We start from the raw sequence: 19,841 nt of genomic DNA, 5'->3' as shown, positions 1-19,841 counted from the left end.
GAACCTTTTTTGTGTGTGTGTGTGTTGGTTTTTTTTGTGTGTGTGTGGTATTTCTGAAATCAGCTAGATGAATCCCATGTGTGTTGAGTACAGAGTAGTTAAGGGATTTAGCTGCAGAGAGCCTTCATCACCTTACTCTTTGGCAAAGTGAACAGCAAACTCTGGAGTTAATCCCTTCATATAATAAAGATAATAATGCTGTCAGAAAATAGAAGCACTGAATGGAAATAAAGGAGAAGCAAGCCATTGGGGCATACTAGATGTCTCGGTGGGACTAAAACCCAGAATCAATGAACTGCAAATGAAAAAAATTGTCACTCTTTTATGCACAATTTCTGTGATGGATGACTAAAAGATAGTGTTGCATTATGTGCTTGTCATCTAAGACTTAAAAAAATATATATATATAAAACATCAGAATGATGAATAATGCATTGAAAATTATAAAAGTTTTACATGAATTAATACTCCCCTGCAATATTTTACTGTCAACTGTTTACATATCAGATCAGCCCGGTTCTGTGACTAATGGGGCAGGGAGACCCATGCCGCAGGAAAGAGAAAAGGGAAAAGGGGGAAGGGTAGGGAAATGGGCCTAAAAACAAAACAGCGGCAGTGATCTGAGGAAGAAAGCTAATTTACTAAAAAAAGATATCAGAATGCAAGATAACACAACATAATACAATATAATTGGAATTGAAGCTAATAAATCAAATAAAATGAGAGGGAGAGTGTCCAGCAAACCGCAGACCTTACTCTAATGGTGAAGGTGAGGCGAGTAGGGAGCACACACGCTGTTGAGACAAGCAGAAAGGAGGAGTGGAAGAAGAGGGAAACAGGCCTTTGAGGTCAGAATGAAGATACTTAAGAAAAAATCAGGAAACGATTGGGTCATCACTAGATACTGGATCAGTAATACACAGGCTGTGTAAATGTGTAGCACTGGCTTTGTGCAGCACTGAGTGAATGCTCTTGCTGCTGTATAAGTGCAACGATTTAGATGAATGTCAGAGTGGGGAAGAAGTGGCCCAGATTAACATGAACTGAAGTATTAATCTGAAGAATTAATTCTGAAGTATTAATCTGAAGAGGTAAAGTCCAGCTCCTGTAAAGGAGAAAAGAAGAATCTGGGCACTCACTGAGGGAGTCACTGAGGCCAGGCATTCAGCAGCATGTAGGAAAGAAATAGAAATTTCCTAGGGAAAGAAAATACACCAGGGCAGAGGGTGCAATTCAATGATTGACAATTCAAAAATGCTTTGAAGGATATCGTGCTGGGCATAAGCAACTTTTCATAAGTTAAGACAGGTGGAAAGAAGTAATTTCAATCAGCATTAGGTTATTTAGTAAGTATTTGCTACTGAGACCTTTACAGCTTTCCTGAAGCAATTAATAGTGGCTACATATGGATGCAAAATACCAGAGTATCTAATCTCATGTGGCAATTCTTGTATTTTTGGAAGTAAAAAAAGTAGGTTACAGAAGACCAAATGACAACAGCTAGATGAAAGAAATACATTTCTCAAGAGGACTGCCTAAGATGTCACAGATTATTTTGCAAGAATTCAAATAAACTAAAATTTAAGGCATTATAAGAATTGCTCAAAATCAGATAAGTCAAATTCTGTGTTCGGTTACACCAGTTCAAGCTTATGTTTTTCTCCTATGGTACAGGTATGATTGAATGGAAAATAAACCTTGGTCCAGCAAAACTTACATCTTGACACCCTTCTCAGTAAATATTTTACAAACTTTACCAGCAAAAACAAAAGGAAGAACCACTGCAGGGTGCACATTATGAGAGAAAATAAAGTCTCTTTTGGAACAGTCTCTCACAGAATTGGAATCAATTCAGCTGTAGTTCAAATGGGAATCCTTATTATAAAAGAAAACAATGATCTACTGCCCAAATGCAGCTGAAAGGAACTGTTATATAGCACACTGCTTCATTCCCAGAGAGCCTGTGTAATCATATCTATAGCTCCAGCCCTGAATATCAATGGTTCAAACTCTCCCATTTTTTACATGTGTGCAGCGGCTTCAAGAGACTTTAAGTAGGGGAGATTTGGCCCAAAATAAGGTTAAACAGATGGCTTGACCATTTACTTCTGAAGTAAAGAAATAAATAAAATGTTCACAGCAAAGCAGCTGCCCTTCAAACGCCTATTCAGCTTAGGAGATCATACAGTAGTCTCATTCCTAGCCAGTGAAGTCAGGCTGTAACCACGACAGCAGAGAGTGTAAATCTCCACTGTATGAAATGGCCAGGCTGATAAAGCGGATTGTTGTGCAAGTACATCTGTGTCTGTGTCTAGGTAAAGTAAGAAAGCGTATGGCTTAGGGTGGGAGTTAGGGACAGGAAATAGCCCACCAAATCCTTTACCAGAGCAGCTGTGGGTGAGTTGCCAGTTGGATGAGCACTGCAGGCGGGCTGAAGCACGCTTCTGAGCATGGGTTGTGGGGGTCACAGGAAGAGGAGGCAGACAGATGGAAGAGGATAATCCAGTAAAGGAAAATCAGCCTGTGCCAGCTGATTCTGGCATCATACGGTGATGCTATTCCTCAGGGGCAAAGTGCTTAATCCAGCCTGACCTCAGACTAATCATTACAGTTGGTACATACAGAAGAGCTCAGAAAAAGACTGCTCTTTTGCTCCAGCCTGCAATCCTGACTTGACAGACTGGGGCCCATGAGCTGGCAGCACACAAATCTATAAAGATGGGGAAAATAACAGCCTCCCTTTAATCATTCTAAATCTGGCACTAGGTCAAGCTTTTCTTTATCATTTTCCAGTGAAACCGGGGCTTGCTTTCTTTCCTTTCATTAAAATAAATGAATGTATGATTGATGATCCTGGAGCCTGATATCTCCTACATATAAAAAGATACAGGATAAGATACAGCAGTGGCAATTGCCAAAACAGCACATACTGATGTGTTCCAACTCTTATCTCCAGACACCCCTCTAAAGGGAAGAAGCCCATTTCCATGGCCTTGTCAGCCACTGGCTTCTCTGTTGCCGTGGAGGGAAAAACACAGGGGTGATCTTACAAAGAAGGGGCCTTAACCAAAAGGTTAAGCTGTGGCCAGCCTGCTTATCCTAGTGATGCTGATGAGGGACAAGGGAGTAGTAACACTGGCTTATGCAATAGTAATGCAGCAAAGCACAGCAAAATTGAAATGAAAATCAACTGAGGAATTAAAATTCTTTCTCTTACCATCCAAGCACAGTGGTACACTTGAGAATGGGCAGATCCTCCAGAGCTTAATTCCATTTTGGAAAGGCTGTTGAACGGAATCCAGACAGAAAATCAGTTTGAGCCAATATTTTTAATCTCAGACCACACAGGAACTTATCTTGATGATTTTGCTGATGCTGAGCCAGGATGAGCAAACTTCATTTTTTCTGGTTCGGAATAAAAGCAGAATTTGCCATTGTCACCAGGGACCTTCCTGTATGGGAACTGCTTGTGTCTAGTAGAGTCCAAACTTCATGCTTTAGACATTTAACAAGTTTCTTGTCTCTCCCAGGATGTATTGCTCACCCAAATGTACATTGTGATGGTGCTTTCCCATGCAGACCTTTGCAGCAGGCTGTTCACCAGAAAAACTTTTCACTAGCCTAAATTGATGCCCTCTCCTGAGAAACCAGCCAATTCCCTTTTCTGCTCTGTGTGAAGTGACCTAGGAGTTGCTGGGCCCTCGGCTCAAACTCCTGGGTATAACCTCGAATGCACCTTAGATCCCAGATGTGAAAGTGCATGCTTATGCACTGTATAGGCACAGAAGAATCAGGAAGTGTCCAGTCCTTCACACTGGCATCCCTTATTTTCCTTTCCCTGACAAAATACTGTAGCTACCCACCTTTGTGCCTCTGTATTGCAGCAGATACTGCACACCAAGTGGGCCACCTCCATGAAGCCCCAGAAAACCTGCAGGTTTACATTTAAATGAACAATGGTTTGTAGAAGATTCTGAAGGCTGAAAATCCGAGAAACAAAACAACATATTTGATCTGAGTCATGTCTCCTACTTAAGTGCTTCTGGGATATTTCCTTCCTGTTCCTCCACAAAGACAGACAGGTTTTCTTTTAAGAAATTCACTCCTCCTCAGTTGGACTTTTTTACAGTGAAAATTAAACAGGAGCACAAAGCTGGAGTTTGTGGGTAACTGGCAAGATCGAACTATGAGAGCTGTTTTAAAAGTTACTTGATACTTAATGAATCGCAAACTCAGTAGAGTACCAGCTGGAAACAGCTAAGCCATTAACCAGCAAGAGATGAGAAGGAATAATGATGAAATGAGTCAGCAACACAGATATCCTGGAGAAAATACTTCTGGCACTGCAGGGCAACCTAAGCAAGTGTGTTATATATAGAACTGGTCCTTATTTGAACACACAGATCTTGAAGTTGACCCCAAACAGAAAGCAGGTACAGAGAGAAATAGGTAGGATGGCTGTGTTGAAGCCTAGGCTGTGAGCTAGGAGTTTCCAGTTTCCCTTTCTCCCAGTTTAGCTTGTCTGCTTGTCCCCAGTTTTTGCAGGCAAACAGGCCACAACACTGAGGACGTTACGATCTGCAGGCAAATGATTAGTGGCTCTCTGTCAGCCTGGCAGGCCAGGAGCCCTGGGGTCCTTGTCTCAGACCACATGTTCTTTGTAGAAGAGGCTGTGTCCTCGCTCTGGGACACACTCCCTAACAAGGATGAGTACCAGAAATTAAAGCATTTACCTTTTAGACCAAAAAGGCGCTGAATGTTCTTTAATACTTCAGCTACAGGCCTTTAGTTACAGAGCTTTTTCTATGTTTATGGCCTAAAATCTCCACTAGATGCACCATTTTGCTCAAGAAATATTAGGTGCTTTTGTCTATACTAGATCACGGAGGATTAGGAAAGAATATGTAGGAGTGATTTATTTATGCAATGAGTATTTTAACATTGGTCCAAAACATTTGTTTTCTTTTTTGGTGGGGAGGATGAGCTGAATTCTCTGTTTCAGAGTCAGTGTTGCTAACAGAGTGGGATTTTAAGTCTGCCTCTTGGCAATATGGTTGTTCTGTAAAGTAGAAATGTTTTTGGATTCCGTTCTGTACTTCATAAGTTTATGATTTACCCTGGACAACAATCTTAAAAAAATGATGATATGGCGACGAATTACTAATACTGGGCCAAATGCTTTGTTTCTTAAGCACTATTTCCCACAGTCTTCTTTTAGGCTCCATTAAGAAAAAAGTTAAGATGGCTCTCAGAATTTGTTATTTCTCAATAAAAATTACATAGGAGTAGCAAAAGGACAGAATTCTTATCATATAACTCAGCTTGAAGAACAGCTGAATTTGAAAGAAGACGGTTTTACACTGTGTTAGATCTTTTTGTTCTCTAGATCCTGGATGGCAGCTTCTTTGCCAAGTCTCCCTGAAAGCTTAAACAAATTGGGTACAGTTTACACCCTTAAAGATCCTTGCAAATTTTGTCAGATTTATTTATTACTTACTCTTTTGTATAGCTAGGAAAAATGTGATTTCGAACAAAATTCAGTCCATCAGTTCTGAGACAGAAATACACAACTCCTAAGACAAGGAATAGGTAAATGTATTCTCTACCTTTTCCTGGGGGCAGAGGAAAGTGTTAGTACTTTTCCAAAATTGTTTGATTCACATTGCTGAAAAATTGTAAAAGAAGATATTACTTGGTAAGACTTCAAAATGAAACTCTTTTTCCCTTGCTTAGCTGCAGCAAAGTAATTTTCCACAGTCCCCACTATGAAGTGCTCACCTCTGTAAAAGAAAGAGCATTGCAGATGAGATAAAATGTATAGACATTTCCGGCTTCCTGTCTCTCCTTTATGAAAGCAATACTTTGGACCTCTTCTCTCTTCTTAGCAACTGGTTGCCATAAAAGTTGTAGGAATACAGTTATCTTCAAGATTTCCAGCAGCTTCAAGAACTGCTAGATGAAAATGAAAAGCAAGATTAGCCCACTAACAAAGCTGAAAAAAGAAAAAAGAAAAAAAAAAAAGTGAAAAAAGTTCATGTTAAGAAAACACTATACTAGAGAGAATTTGTATGAGGAAATTAAAGCAAACGAGGGTAAGTTAAATACTTAACCACAGGATGCAAGTAACAGCCATTTTTTAAGTGCAGGAGGCAAGCCGATGAGGGCTTCCAAGTCCACATTCCCTGATGACATAATCTCTGCCACATAGACAGATGCTCTGCTGATATTAAGCCCAAAATCAGCATTCTCCTTCTCAGATTTGGTTCATTCAGCTAAAGGAGTATTTAGAGAGGTTAGCAATTTAGCTGGAAGTATTTCACTCAACACTGATACTCACAGTCAAGGTTTCATCCTCGGGACTGTAATTTCTTCATGACTTCAAACCAAAATTATCTCAATTTATTACTGCACAAATAAAGGCAATGAAACCTAAGGATGCAGTGATGTCTTTTCACATGTCAAAAATAAATTAATTCTTTTTTTTTTTTTTTCCAATTGGAATATTTCAAGCCACTGGAATGTTTTGTAGTCTAGATCTTTTGTGCATTTGGGATTAAAAACAGCCAAGATACTTCATTTTTTAAATAGTCTTCTGTATTGTAGAACTATTATTTTCCCCTTAATAAAAGTTAATTACAGTCTGCTGGATACAGCTGGATTCATTTCATAATGCAGAACAGCACGTGAAGCACAGTTCTACCACAAAAATTCTCAGTTCCCTCTGCTCCTTCTTTTTGTTTTGGCTTGGGTCACTTTAGTAAGGGAAACTTCATCATGTGAAATGCACAACAGGATAAATTCTGCACTCAGTCCTCTCTGTTCTCCCCCATCCAGCCACTTTCATTTCAAAGTGCCCATATTTCACAAGGATGTTCCTCTCAAGCAAGCCAAACCTTCTGCTCTGGCACAGTCACACAAGAAATCTGGGTGATGAAGCCCAGAGCTGCACCGTGATCTCATACAATTTCTTGCTTTGAGATATTCAAGCCAGCTGTCCAGTGCTTGAGAAAGTGACTTGGCAGAAGAGGAGGAGACACTTCAGAACTCTGCCACCACCCAGACTGATTGAGTCTCACTGAAGTTCATCTCGCTCTCAAGAGTCCCCATGCAGGAAGGTGCAGCCCAAAGTCTGATCAAACTGTGGCTGCTGTCAAAAGATGTCATGGAATGTGCTTGACAATCTGCGTGACCTACACCAGAATTTCTTGTGATGCACTGATCAAATTCTCCACTAGCACTGGCAAAAGAGCATTTTTCAGCGCCAAATTCGTCAAAGCCTCAACCTTACCTAACAGCAAAAATTGAGGGTCCTCTTTATTGTTCACAGGGGAATGGGCATGCATGACAAAGAAAATGTACATCTCATTCACCACATATGAGCTTTACTTTTGCAACTGAAGCATCACCATACCAGTCTGTTGAATATTTACATGGTGACCTTCATTTTTTTTATCTTTAGATATCAAAACAATTTACAAAGAGAAGAGTAAGTCTTTCTCAGATGTCAAGAACTTTTGCAAAGGAGGAAGCAGATACGTGCTGAGATAATGTAAAAAAGGTTAGCAGCGTAGGCAGAAAATTAGAGGCATGGTTCTGAGCAGCTAGCAAATCTCTTGAAGTGGAGTATTACATTCTAATTGTTTTGAAACTACAAGAACAGAAGAAATCTCCTTTGTCTTTTTTCTCACTAAACTCATCACAGGTCAATCTGTGCTTTCAGGACCTAAAAAAACCAGATCATCTGGTTCTTCATCAGCTGAGGAGTACTACTATACTAGTTACTGTCATTTCCTAACTCTTCAAAGGATTTAGTACTCTCTTGTTCACTCTGCTCAAAAGAGAACAATAAGGCCTGTAGTGACACATTATTCAAATACATACTAGAGTTCCCACAATAAAAGACATCTGGTACTGCACAAAACAGCAAAGCTATAGATTAGCAAGATATTTGCAGTCTTGGGAAGCATTTGCAGCTCTTGAGAAGCATATTGCTTTATGTAAGCAGAGTGCAAATCAGCATGAGTAATAATTATGATATAGCCTTCTGCAACCTTTTACATCTCTTTTGCTGAGGTTTAATTCCAATGGGAACAGTTGCACAGACTTAATTAGTCAGAGCAGTGCTTCTAGAAGGAGGCAGGTGACATTGCATTTGAAGACACCTTGGACAAAGTACAGTCAAAAACTCTGTCTTGCATAAACACCATGCATACAAGCTTCATCACTTTTATGGAGTCAGACTGAGCATTTTATTTAATTAAATACTGTGATGTAGATACTACATTATTTACCCTAAACTTAGAAAATAAGCTATGAACAAGGTCAGTCCATTAATCTTATGAATGTAACTAGCAAGATATCTGAGCAAATATGAAAATAAGTGCTTTCTTCCCATACTATTTTTTTCTGAAGAATATCCTGTGATAATTTCATTGCTACAAGAACAGGTGCTTTTTCTTTTTTAGAACAGAACAAAACCTATCTGTTCACATCCTGAAGTACAGTAGATGGATCAGTTGGCTAGGAAACTCTAAGCTTGGGTGACCCAACAGACCCTCTTTTTCTTATCTATAACTTCTCCAGCAAGGCATTTGCACATTTCAGTTTTCACATTACTGAATTTACTGGGGGGAAAAAAAAACAACAGCAACAAAAACACATGCTCCATGTAAGCTGAAAAAAATTAGCAGATGGAGATCTGAAGCATGGTGAGTTGGGAATAGTTATATGAGCCCTGGGGAAAAACATCATCTTTAATGGAAAATTAATGAAAGCCAAGCAAATTCATTTGGAATATGAATATGAAAACCATAGGACAATTTTGGGTAAACAGTGATGTCATCAGGTGGCCAGGAGAGACATGCCAATATTCATTCTCAGCCCACAAATGATCACAACAAATAAATGCAAATGAAAGCTGGAGGTCACTTATTCATGTCTGTGCAGTAAGAGAATTAATGAAAGAGTATGACAAGAGTATCATGTAAGGTTAGCCACACAGCTACTAATTATTGATGAAGTTACTGCTAGAGGTAACAGCAAGTTACAGTGCCCTGCTGTGACTGGTAAAAACGGGAACTTGTTCTGCGGATGTATTGACTGAAGCTTCATATCATGATATCAGCACCTTGGGTTCTTTAGAACAGGAAGCCAGACAGCCTTCTTCTCATGAGAGATACTCCAGTTCTCTTTTCAGAAAATGAAAGAAATCAGCTTTACTGTAGTGACTGGAATCTGACCTGGGTGGCTGCACTCCATTCCAGCTTCTGTGGGAAGCCTGGTCTCTGGTCTCTGCTCATCCAAACCACCAGAACTTGGCACTCAGATAAAATGCTTTACACTATTGTTATCTCTTCTATGAGAAGTAGGTTTGGTTTAATGTCACAAAACCTCATCAGTTTTGGTTTTGTTCCGTTAGTTCAGACGTGAGATTGTTCATAACAGAGTCCTTTTATAATTAAACCTCAGTGGTTAGATGGGTAAGATGGCAAATTCCAATCTTAGGCTATTGACATGAAACTAATTTGGGCTACTGAAGTTTGTGGTAGAGCTTGTCTTGGTATGACTTTGAGGAACTCACATTTCTGTTGTTCTGAAATGGGAACTATATTCTCTGCTACTTACCTTCTCAGGCTTTTCAAACAGCAAAATGTATAATGACTAATTTCTCTTCTTTGATTGGAACGAAAACATTTAGTGATGTATTCTTTTCAATTTTCTGCTATGTAGAAAACACTTGAATTTCTCATAGTAAGACCACACTTGCAAGAAAGTAATCAAGATTCAATTGTACATTAAAAAGTAGAGTATTTTTTGATAGCAAAGGCAAGAGGTGTAGAGTCAGAATCCTTCTAAGGCAGAAGTTCAGTAGTTTGCTGAACTATGCCACAAAGCTGTCCCGTCTTTAGAAAAAGTTGTTTCAGTCAAATAAAACGTTTTCCAGCACATCCCCCAAAAAAAAGTTTTTTTAACCAGTGAAGTTTTCTTTCTTGTGGCAGGGCCTCGGGGCTTCTGTCAGCCAGTTTTGCAGCCAAAACTACCCTATGGTTAGATTATATAAATACCAAGATTTAAAAAAAGAAAAGCAGAAATAAGTTTGAGGCTTGGCTTTTCTATAAATATTCACCTAAGTTCTGTGCAGACATTTATAATACAGAAAAGACTGTTTTCACCAAGTAGGTCCAGGAACTAGCAAATCATCAGATCAGAGATTCTCAAAAATTGTTCCCTGGCAGGCTTTTGCATTTGTCATTCTCTGTGGTTATTGAAAAAATCCCATTCTTCTTAGAGATAACTTCCCTACCTCCTGACAGGTTCTTTCACAACACTGTTGACTGCGAGTATCATAGAAATGCCTCTAAACACTCAAATATGTTTAGTGTGTATAGCCAGGTTTTGATCTGTAGGGCTCAGCACACTCGCCAAAGAAAGAACAGACTTTCATCATCCAGATGGGGAAGATTCTTATCACACAGATTTTTACATCAAGCAAAGATCTTTTACTGCAGCTAGCTATCTTCTTTGTTGAGCAGTACTGCTCACTGCTTGCAAAGCAAAGCACTGTGTAATATGGGCGAGGGCACTGCAGTCTAACCGAGTGCAATTTGTTTAAGCTGATATAAATCTATAAGAGCAAAGTAGATGGATTCTTGAGAAAGGCAGCAAAAATGCCCAGAACCAGAGAAATATTTTAAAAAGAGAATTTAGTGACTATGCAAATGGCTATTGAACTGAGAGAGCAGTTATAAAAAGAACATAGGACAGTGATGCCCAGAGCAGAGGGAATGAGATGCACTTCTCCTGCTGAAGCAAGGAAATTGAATAGGCTACCGTGAATACAAAGGATATTAGCATTAAAATTGTGAAAGTGATTTCCTCACCTCTTTACTGCTTTTGTGTCCCTGAAACGCCAGGTTTGGTGAATCTTGGGACCTAGTTAAATTCTTGTTGAAGGAGTCAGGAACATAAATAAACATATTTTTAGTACAAACTTTTTAGTTAGAGAGGTTCCATTTCCCTAGGCATAGGAAAATTACCAGTATGTTTCTTCCAATAGAAACATTTTCTTAACCCCTCACTTGCTCCTACAGATAAACAGCATTCTCTTGGTCTCAATCACTCTTTAATATATCTATTTATTTTACTGCTTCCTCCTCCTCATCAGCACCATGTTTTTTTCACAGTATTGGAAACCATATAGGATAAAATCCTTTCTTTAAGCCCAACTTGCTTCAGTAATGGACCTGGCCAAATTACAGCTAAGCTGGTACCAGAGTAAGGCTTGGGTCATGATACAGAAAGGTTCAGCTGGATTGCTTTGACAAGAAGCATATTGTCTTTATATCTCTCATGTGTTAAGGTTTGCAATCTTTTCTACTTTCTTTTCTTCCTGCAAGAGACAGCAAGAACCATCCCTTTATCTTCCCAGACTTGATATTATTAATAATTAATTATTATTATTAATATTATTTATATATTTATATTATTTATATTTATTTTATTTATTTTTATTTTATATTTATTTTTTTTATTTTTTATTTTATATTTTTATATTTTTATATTATTTTATTATATTTTTATTATAATATAATTTTATTAATTAAGAGATTAATTTTATTAATTAAATTAAATTAAAATTAAAATTAAAAAAATTAAAAATTAAATTAAAATTAAATTAAATTAAATTAATTTAAATTAAATAAATTAATAAAAATAAATAATAAATAAAAATAAATAATAAATTAAATTAAATTAATTTAATTAAAGAGATTAATTTTATTAATTAAGAGAATTTATTATAATATTATTATAATTATTTATAATATTTTTATTATTTTATATTTTTATATTTTATTTTTTTTATTTTTTATATTTTATTTATATTATTTATATATTTATATATATATATTTTTTATTTATATTATTTATATAATTAATTATTATTATTAACTTCCAGGAAGACGCAGTCACACAAAGTCATGCAAAGAGGAAAAAGAGAACTGCAAGAAATACTTAATAACATCTATGGAACGCAAAGCACTGAACTGTGTACAACTGCTTTAGTTGAAAGATGTTATTTACCATTAGTCTGGGACAACGCTTTTTCTTGGAAAGGAGTTGTCATTTGTAAGATTAGTCATCATAAACTGCAGATGGACTCTAGAAGATAAGCTGTGATCATGGAGTGATGCTGCTTTATCCTCTTTTATCTCAACAGACCATTAAATCAATGAATAGCCCAATTTTCAGACAGTCTGGCGCTCACTTCACAGTCAGCAGTCTTAATTTCCAGATAAACTGAAGTGCAATGTCCCCCTACTGTACAACAGCCGTGCCAGTGGGTAATCGCACTGTGAGCTAATGTGAATATTGCACAGGCTGCTCCTTCAGCAACACAAAGTGGAACAGTTAGATCAGATCAGGCTTCAGAGCAGGCAGGTGTCAGATGAGCATGTGAGAATTAAGATAGACCAGTCTACTATATGGGCACAGGTAGGACTCAACACCAATCAAATTAACACTGAAAGGAAGATGGGCAGATTTATGTTAGACACAAGGAAGAAACTCTTTTCCATGAGGGTAGTGGGGTACTGGAATAGGTTGCTCAGAGAAGCTGTGGATGCCCCATCCCTGGAGGTGTTCAAGGTCAGGTTGGATGGGACTCTGGGTAACCTGATCTAGTGGGGATCCTTGCCCATGGCTGGGGGTTTGGAACTGGGTGGTCTGTACAATCCCTTGCAACTCAAGCCATTCTATGATTCTATGGCATCTTAGCAATGGCCACTTGTCTTCACCCATAAAATGGATAGGAGTAACACATTAGTGGAGTTATTGGAAATAACGCATTAATGTTTGTAGGTAAAAGTGTTTAGCTGCTGCGGGAATTATAGCACACAGTTAAGCTAGCCAGTACTAATTGCTGGAGGGAACACAAGGTTGGTGGTAGGCAAGGAGTTGGGGGTTTTTTTACAGTGATTTCTTTAGATAGGTATTTTTCTTAGTCATGTCAGCATTTAGCCCAGAGATCTATTTGGAATTGAAAGGCTGTAGCTTTTTTTTTCATTGTCTCTGTTCTGGAACATAGAAATTATGAATTTCACTAGCTGAGAATATGTGTAATTATTGGCATTTTCTGCTGTTGACCATGGGAAACAAGGTGACTTGGAAGTTTTCACACAGGGGTGAGGAAAGGAATATGACTCTCACTGAGCATTTTTAAAATAATCTCCCCCTGTCATATCTCACCCCAAATAAATAGCGGAAAAATTATACTTTCCTTAGGTCCTCAAACACAGTTTTAATTTTTGCTCAGATGTTATGAAGGAACTTCATCATTACAGAAGTAGAATTAGTTTACATACTTTCCTTTTTTCTAAGGCATTGAAAATATTAACACTGGCTCTACCTAAATAGCATTCAATGTCAGCATCTCATCATTTCAGCCAAGTGCAATGCTGACTTTCAAAAGACTCTGCAGTCTAAAAAGTGGCTCTCTGAAAGTGATACTGGGATACTTTATGTTTGCTCCTGTTTATCCCTATCAGAATGAACAATCACTTCATTTTTTATTTTTCATCTGTCAGTGTCTGAATATGAAAAATATCAGAAATTTTACCAGAAATAAACTAAAAGCCAGTTGACAGCCTGATTGATGAGAAAGGAGGAGTGGCTGGATGTCACCAAAAGAGTCAAAACTTTTCAGTAGCACAGACTTCTCCTCATCAATCCAAAACATCTCAATGTACAAACAAGAATCTCAAATTCAGTGCCACCTTTCCCAGGTAGGTAGCAATCAAAAGGTTTTCTTTTAAACAACTTTACAAGTGTTGCCTTTCACTTTTGCTCAATGTCCTTTTTACAGGAAGCCAGGACAAGCAGCTGTGTGCTACTTGTTACTTTATATGAGGTATGCATGTGGAGAAGGAAAGAACATGCAAAGTTTCAGATGAAAGAATTACCCACTCACCACTAAACAAACTAAGAAGCAATGGAAAGATACAGAGCATTTTTTTCACTTCTCTTAACACACCATCAGAGAGCATGTAAAGCACAAATACCCTCAGCATAAGAGGATTTGGGCAGAAGCTTTTCATTCACTGGTTGTGAAAATGAGAACTACTTGCAAACATTTGGAGATCACCTTCAAAGACATGGTCATTGCTCCTTTCTGCTGTGTGAAGCAGCAAAGAGAAAAGAAGTAAAACAGGAATGAAAATATTTGGTGGTGATGCTTCCTGAAATAAACTGTTTACCTAAAAGAGCATAGTTAAATATTTTTAAACTAGCACCAGCTAATTAAACAATTAAAGGTTGCAGAACTCGCCCTGGATATAGGATCAGGTGCTGAAAGACTCTTCTGTGAATGCAGTAAACTGATGTGGCTACATGAAAAGCAAATTATATGTACGATCACAAGCCATCAAAAACCAGTCCCATGTAAAGGATTTTCAGAAAAAAAATACGTATGTGCATTCAGCTTAAAAATCAGCCAGGAACAAATTCTTCTCTTTTTTTCTTTTTTTTTTTTTTTTTTTTTTTTTTCCCCTGCCAATAGCAATAAACTGAAAACTAAAGGGCTCTTTAAAGTAGTTTTTTTTTCAGATTTGCACCTATAGTCCTCAGTGTAATCAAAGGAATGACTTCACATGATACTTCCTCATTAAGGTGGCTGGAAAATAGAGTGAGAAGATCTCAGACCATGTTACACAACTTGGCATGGGTAATGTGGTCTTTTACAATGATAGAAACAGCTTGTTTTGTCACTCAGTTTGGATACAAGAGAGAAGAGAATGAAAAGTCAACAACAACCTGAATTCCTGAGTGAGAACCATAATTGATCGTTCCTTATTGGGCTGCTCAAATTTTAGAGTCAGATGACAGGAAATGTTGAACAAATAGAGGGGTCTGGTTAGGATAACTGGCTACTGTGTTGGAAAGAATGGAAAATGAAAATAAAGCAGCTGTATTAAAAGGATTTACCTACATACATGAGCAGCAATTACAGATTATTAGCAACCTGCGGCAGCAGAATTTTAGACTGTATAGGAATTGGCTTTTCTTGTTCCATGAACAACTTCAAAATATTTCCAATCTGCATAGATTGTCAGAGGACCAAACGCTTTTCATCCAGCAAAATTATTAACGTGTTTTCTATTTGAATCACCAAAACCTTTCATTATGACACCTGTTAAGTAATGGGATTTTTAATGGGATTTTGAGAATGTAGTTTAAAAAAAAAACTACAAATTTTGCTTACCTTTTCAAAGACAAGTTCTTGCATTTGAAAAATGTATTTTGTAGCTTTGAAACTTGCATTTTTACATTTTTTCCTGTAATGTGAGTCAAGAATTTTTGAAACTGATGCTTGCAAAGTTCTTACGAGAACTTGGGGATTTTCCAGCAAAACTAGACATTCAAACCAGGCCTGCTTTGCAGGAGCAGATGCCTCCCACCATCATCATCCATGTCAGCTATTTTAACAAGACCGTTCTCAGAGAAGAGGGTATTTTCCTTTCTACTCGTGCAAGACCCAGCAGGAAAAAAGGGTTCTTGAAACAGTTGTTTCTAAAACAATACAGGATACTTCTGATTTGGTTATCTAAGTGTGTCCTGTACTTCCTAGAACTGTAACTAAGCCGGGAGCGAGGTAGGCACAGTCCTTCTTCTACACAGCTCACTGAACAGAGTTCTTTCTGCAGGGGCTTTTGTGCTGGACTTGAAATCCTGTCCCCTCTGCCCAAGTGCTAATGATCCCATGGTGTGTTTTTCAGAGTTTTCGGGGTTGTCCTTAAACAAAATCCCACTTCATTTTCCCTTTTCGGGCAGAAAGCCCGGAGCTAATTGGATGCATTCTCTCTCTTCTTCAGTGACTAAATGTAATGCTGATGTGTGCATATAATGTGGGAATCACGTTAATCATAGGCGCACAGATTTCAAAGCCAAGAGTGCTGGTTGTGATGACCTAGTCTGATCCACAGTGTAACACCAGGCATAAAATTTCTGCCAGTGATTCCTGCCACAAGCCCATGATTTTGCACCTCAGTTCCCATCTGTATAAACCTAGTCGCAGCTTCCAGACACTGGGTTTGTTATGCCTCTGCTGCGTAAAAGAGTTCTTTGTTCCCAGAAACCTCCTACTACACTGAAGCCTTATGGGCTCTGATCAAGTCACCTCTTCACCTACTCTTTGCTAAAATGAATAGATTGAGCCTTTTATATCTCTACCCTCAAGGTAAGGTTTCCAGGCTTTGAATTATCTATGAAAGGACCACATAGACCTATGCTGTTGGTATCTCACAAAAATCTTGAAGATATGAAGCTCCTGAAGTGTGGGCTCTTCAAAGGCTGCACAGCTTTTTATTCAGAGGTTAGTAATTTCAGCCCTCCAGTTGGATCTACAGACTTTGCTTTGAACCCAAGCTTGTATGTTATGTCTATAGTTTTCTCATCATCTGTTATTTCTCAATTTGTCCAACAGAGTAGCTGTAATTTGAAATGAGTCCTAGCATCTGCATTTAAGCAGAGTTGTGGATTCATATTCAGGGTAAAGGCTTGGAATCTTCAATGGCACCCATAAGGAAAAAAACAACTTAAAACAGAAGTGCTGATCAGTAAGGACTTAAGCAATTAGGTGAGATATCACACAAAGTCTTGGCTGTCCTGTTTGAGATGCAAATTTTTAGTTTGGCCTGTTTTTATTGATTTGGTCCTTCAAAAAGAAAACTTGGCTGAAAGGGCTGCTCGTACTACTTCCTGTTACCCTGCTTGACCTGCCATATGTGTATATACATCAAGTGCCAGCTTACTGAATGTGCCGTTCCTGTAATTACTAGCAAAAGCCCATGTAATCCATGACAAACCAGCCCTAATTTTCATGGCAAGATTCCCAGGTTTTGCAGCAATCTGATGACAGAGATATCTCAAGTATTTTGACCCATTGAAAAATAGTGACATCATCAAGAGATTAATCATGAACTTAATAAATACTTAATGCAGAACTCCCTTGCTCTAGTATCCTAGTATCTATCTTGGATAGATATATACAGATATATGCACACAAAACTTCAGTTTTCATAATTCTTATACTTAACTGCATTGTGAAAATCAGAGATTTTAAGAGAGCAAGTAAAATCTGGAGAGTTTAACAGAGATTATTAAGGGCTAGATAAGTTGTTCAAACTGTCTAAGAAATTAAGCAGTCCATGCAAGATGCAAATCATAGGGAAAATGTCAACAAAGCAATCATTTATGTTTCTCTAATGAAGATGAGAATTGAAAGTTCACTCTGTAAAATGAATTTTCTTTTTGATTTTTTTTCAATACACACCTTTGCAATACAGAGCTCTTTCTAGCTGCTTACATGTACCATATTAGTATTTTTTTTAAACAGGAAGCAAAAGAAGGAAGGGAGGAATGTGGTAAATAGAGCAAGCAAAACATGATCAACTTTTTTCACTAAGTGTTTTTCATAAACACCTTTTTCAACAAAACGTTTGTAAAAATACTGCCTGTTTTTCATTTTATCATTGAAAATGCATCAAGCATAAGTACAGTAAGTCATACATGCTGAAGCTGCTACTTCAGGCTATCTGCAAACTCAGGAGAAGTATTAGGGTTATTTTCACATACAATAGGACTAGAAAAAAATATTTTTCTTTTCTATATATTCAGGGACTCTAAAGCCCCATTCAATGGTAAGAGATGGAGTGTATCTTTGACATACGGAACTGTCACATTACCCTAATGTTATATTTTCTCCTGCAAAAGTGTGAGACATAGAATCCATTGTCTGACTCTGTACTGACTGTGAGGTAATGCTTACATCCACTGGTCAAGAAGAAACTGAGGAACCAGAGAGCTGCTTTTTCAGCACAGTTGAGCTGGTGTTTTCATTTTCAACATGTTTTGCATTAATCATCACTGAAGCCCTTTTACTAATTCTGATCTTGTGATTTTTGCCATTGAAGAATAGGAGCAGAACCCAGTAGAGCAAAGTGATGTAGTATTAGGGTATTCTTTCAAAAGCAACATCCAAATGTGACGGCTGCTCTATTGTCTGGCTCTTTAAACCCAGCACAGGATTTTCCTTATGGGACAGTGCTCCAGCAAAATAAATGAACGGGCTGTAATCTAAACTCCAAAGCTCTCCATAAGATATTATTGTGTTCCAGGCTCTGAAATAATAGGAGAGACAGTACACTGTGGACAAACATCTACTTCTGCACTTTTGGAGAGATCAAAGCTTGTCTGTCTGCAGTAACTTTGGATAGATACAAGATAGCTTGAGCCAACACGGTCACACAGTAAGAGAAAATGTTATCAACCCTACATTGTAATTTAAATCCCAATTTCTTCTCAATGCGTCAGCAAGAGAAAAGCCTGAAAAACAGCATACTTGCATGGCAGCTATTAAAGCCCCAGTGTTGGAGGTGGAAGAGCAAGTGGAGGATGAAGCACGATAGAAGAAGCACCAGAGGATGCTGTAGAATGGAGACAGAAAGAAGACCATATGTTCAAGTTGAAATTGTTTAAAAAGGGCTTAGTTACCAGAAGACAAGTGTCCCAAATTTTCAACAGATCAGCATTAGAACAAAAAAATTCCCCAGATCTTCACCCGTGTTCTCACAGAGGCATAATTTGGACAGGGGCATTTCAAGCCAACTGGAGCTGCCATCACCAAATCTGAATGTAGGGCTAGATATATACCCACAGATATTTGTGTGGAAGGAGATTAGTGGTCCCAGTTCTACACTATCTCCAAACAACAACCAGCTATGGCAAGATACTGTGGTTGGCATATTTTCCTCACCTGCTTTGCATTTTCTTCCACTGGGTCTGTCAGAAGTTGAGTTAAGGTGAAGGTTTGTGCTAATTGTATCCCATCCTTGGTACAAATTCCATGCCTGGCCTGCAGATCTTTCCACCACACTCTTCACAGCAGTGGGGCAGTTGGCAGAGCCAGAAGCAGAGCTGAACCAATGGGTTTACCCACAGTCTGCCATGCACAGCACAGTGACATTGTAGCAGGCTGGAAATGCCACCAGAGTGATCTCAGTGCCCCAGCTGAGTCTCAGGACCTTTTAAAACTGTGCAACTCAGCTTGGATTTCTGAATTATCCCAGCTTGAGTGTATTGGCTTTTGGATACAGAGATGCTTTGCGAGCTCAGCCCCTGCCATGCCAGGCATTGCTCGAATGAAGAGCTAGACAGTGCCTGTCGGGCCACAGCATTCCTGCAAGGGGCTGCAGCCCTAACAGGGTCAGTGCCCAAGCTCTGGAAGGGGTCACAGCTCGAAGGCTGAGAAGGAGGGGGATGCCAAGAAGGCCATGGGCTGTCTGCCCTCCTGCAGGCAGGAGTGAGGAAGTCCTGGAGGGGTTTCCCAAGGGCTGCCAGTTTCCCCACAGGAAACCTTGGCTGTATTTCCTGCTATGCTGCATGTTGATGTGTGGGCTGTAAATCTGGATGTTAACACAGGAGCATTATGTTCCCCTGAACGGATGGAGGAGTAACTCAGCCCTTTCTTACTCATTATCCACTATAATGCCTCTTCAAAGTCAAGCACAAGATGACTGTGACTTGCTCAAAGCCACTGTCATTAAGCAGGACACATGATTCTCCTCCTTTTGCTTCTAATCTGTTTCATTCAGGGCTGAGGGCTGATCTCACATAGTCTTTACAGGGTGCCGGTCTTGCCTCACTGGGCAACTAATGTAGGCTAGCTAACACATAAGGTCCAGTTGCATTACGTGCCCTCAGTCATTTCCTTTCAAGAAAACCTAGTTACGCTATCTCAAAACTGCAAAAATGAGTATGTATCACAATGTTTTCCTTCAAAGCATAAG

This window comes from Tetrao urogallus (assembly GCF_951394365.1).
Source record: "Tetrao urogallus genome assembly, chromosome: 1".
Taxonomy (NCBI): Eukaryota; Metazoa; Chordata; class Aves; order Galliformes; family Phasianidae; genus Tetrao; species Tetrao urogallus.
This window is presented reverse-complemented; position numbering follows the sequence as displayed.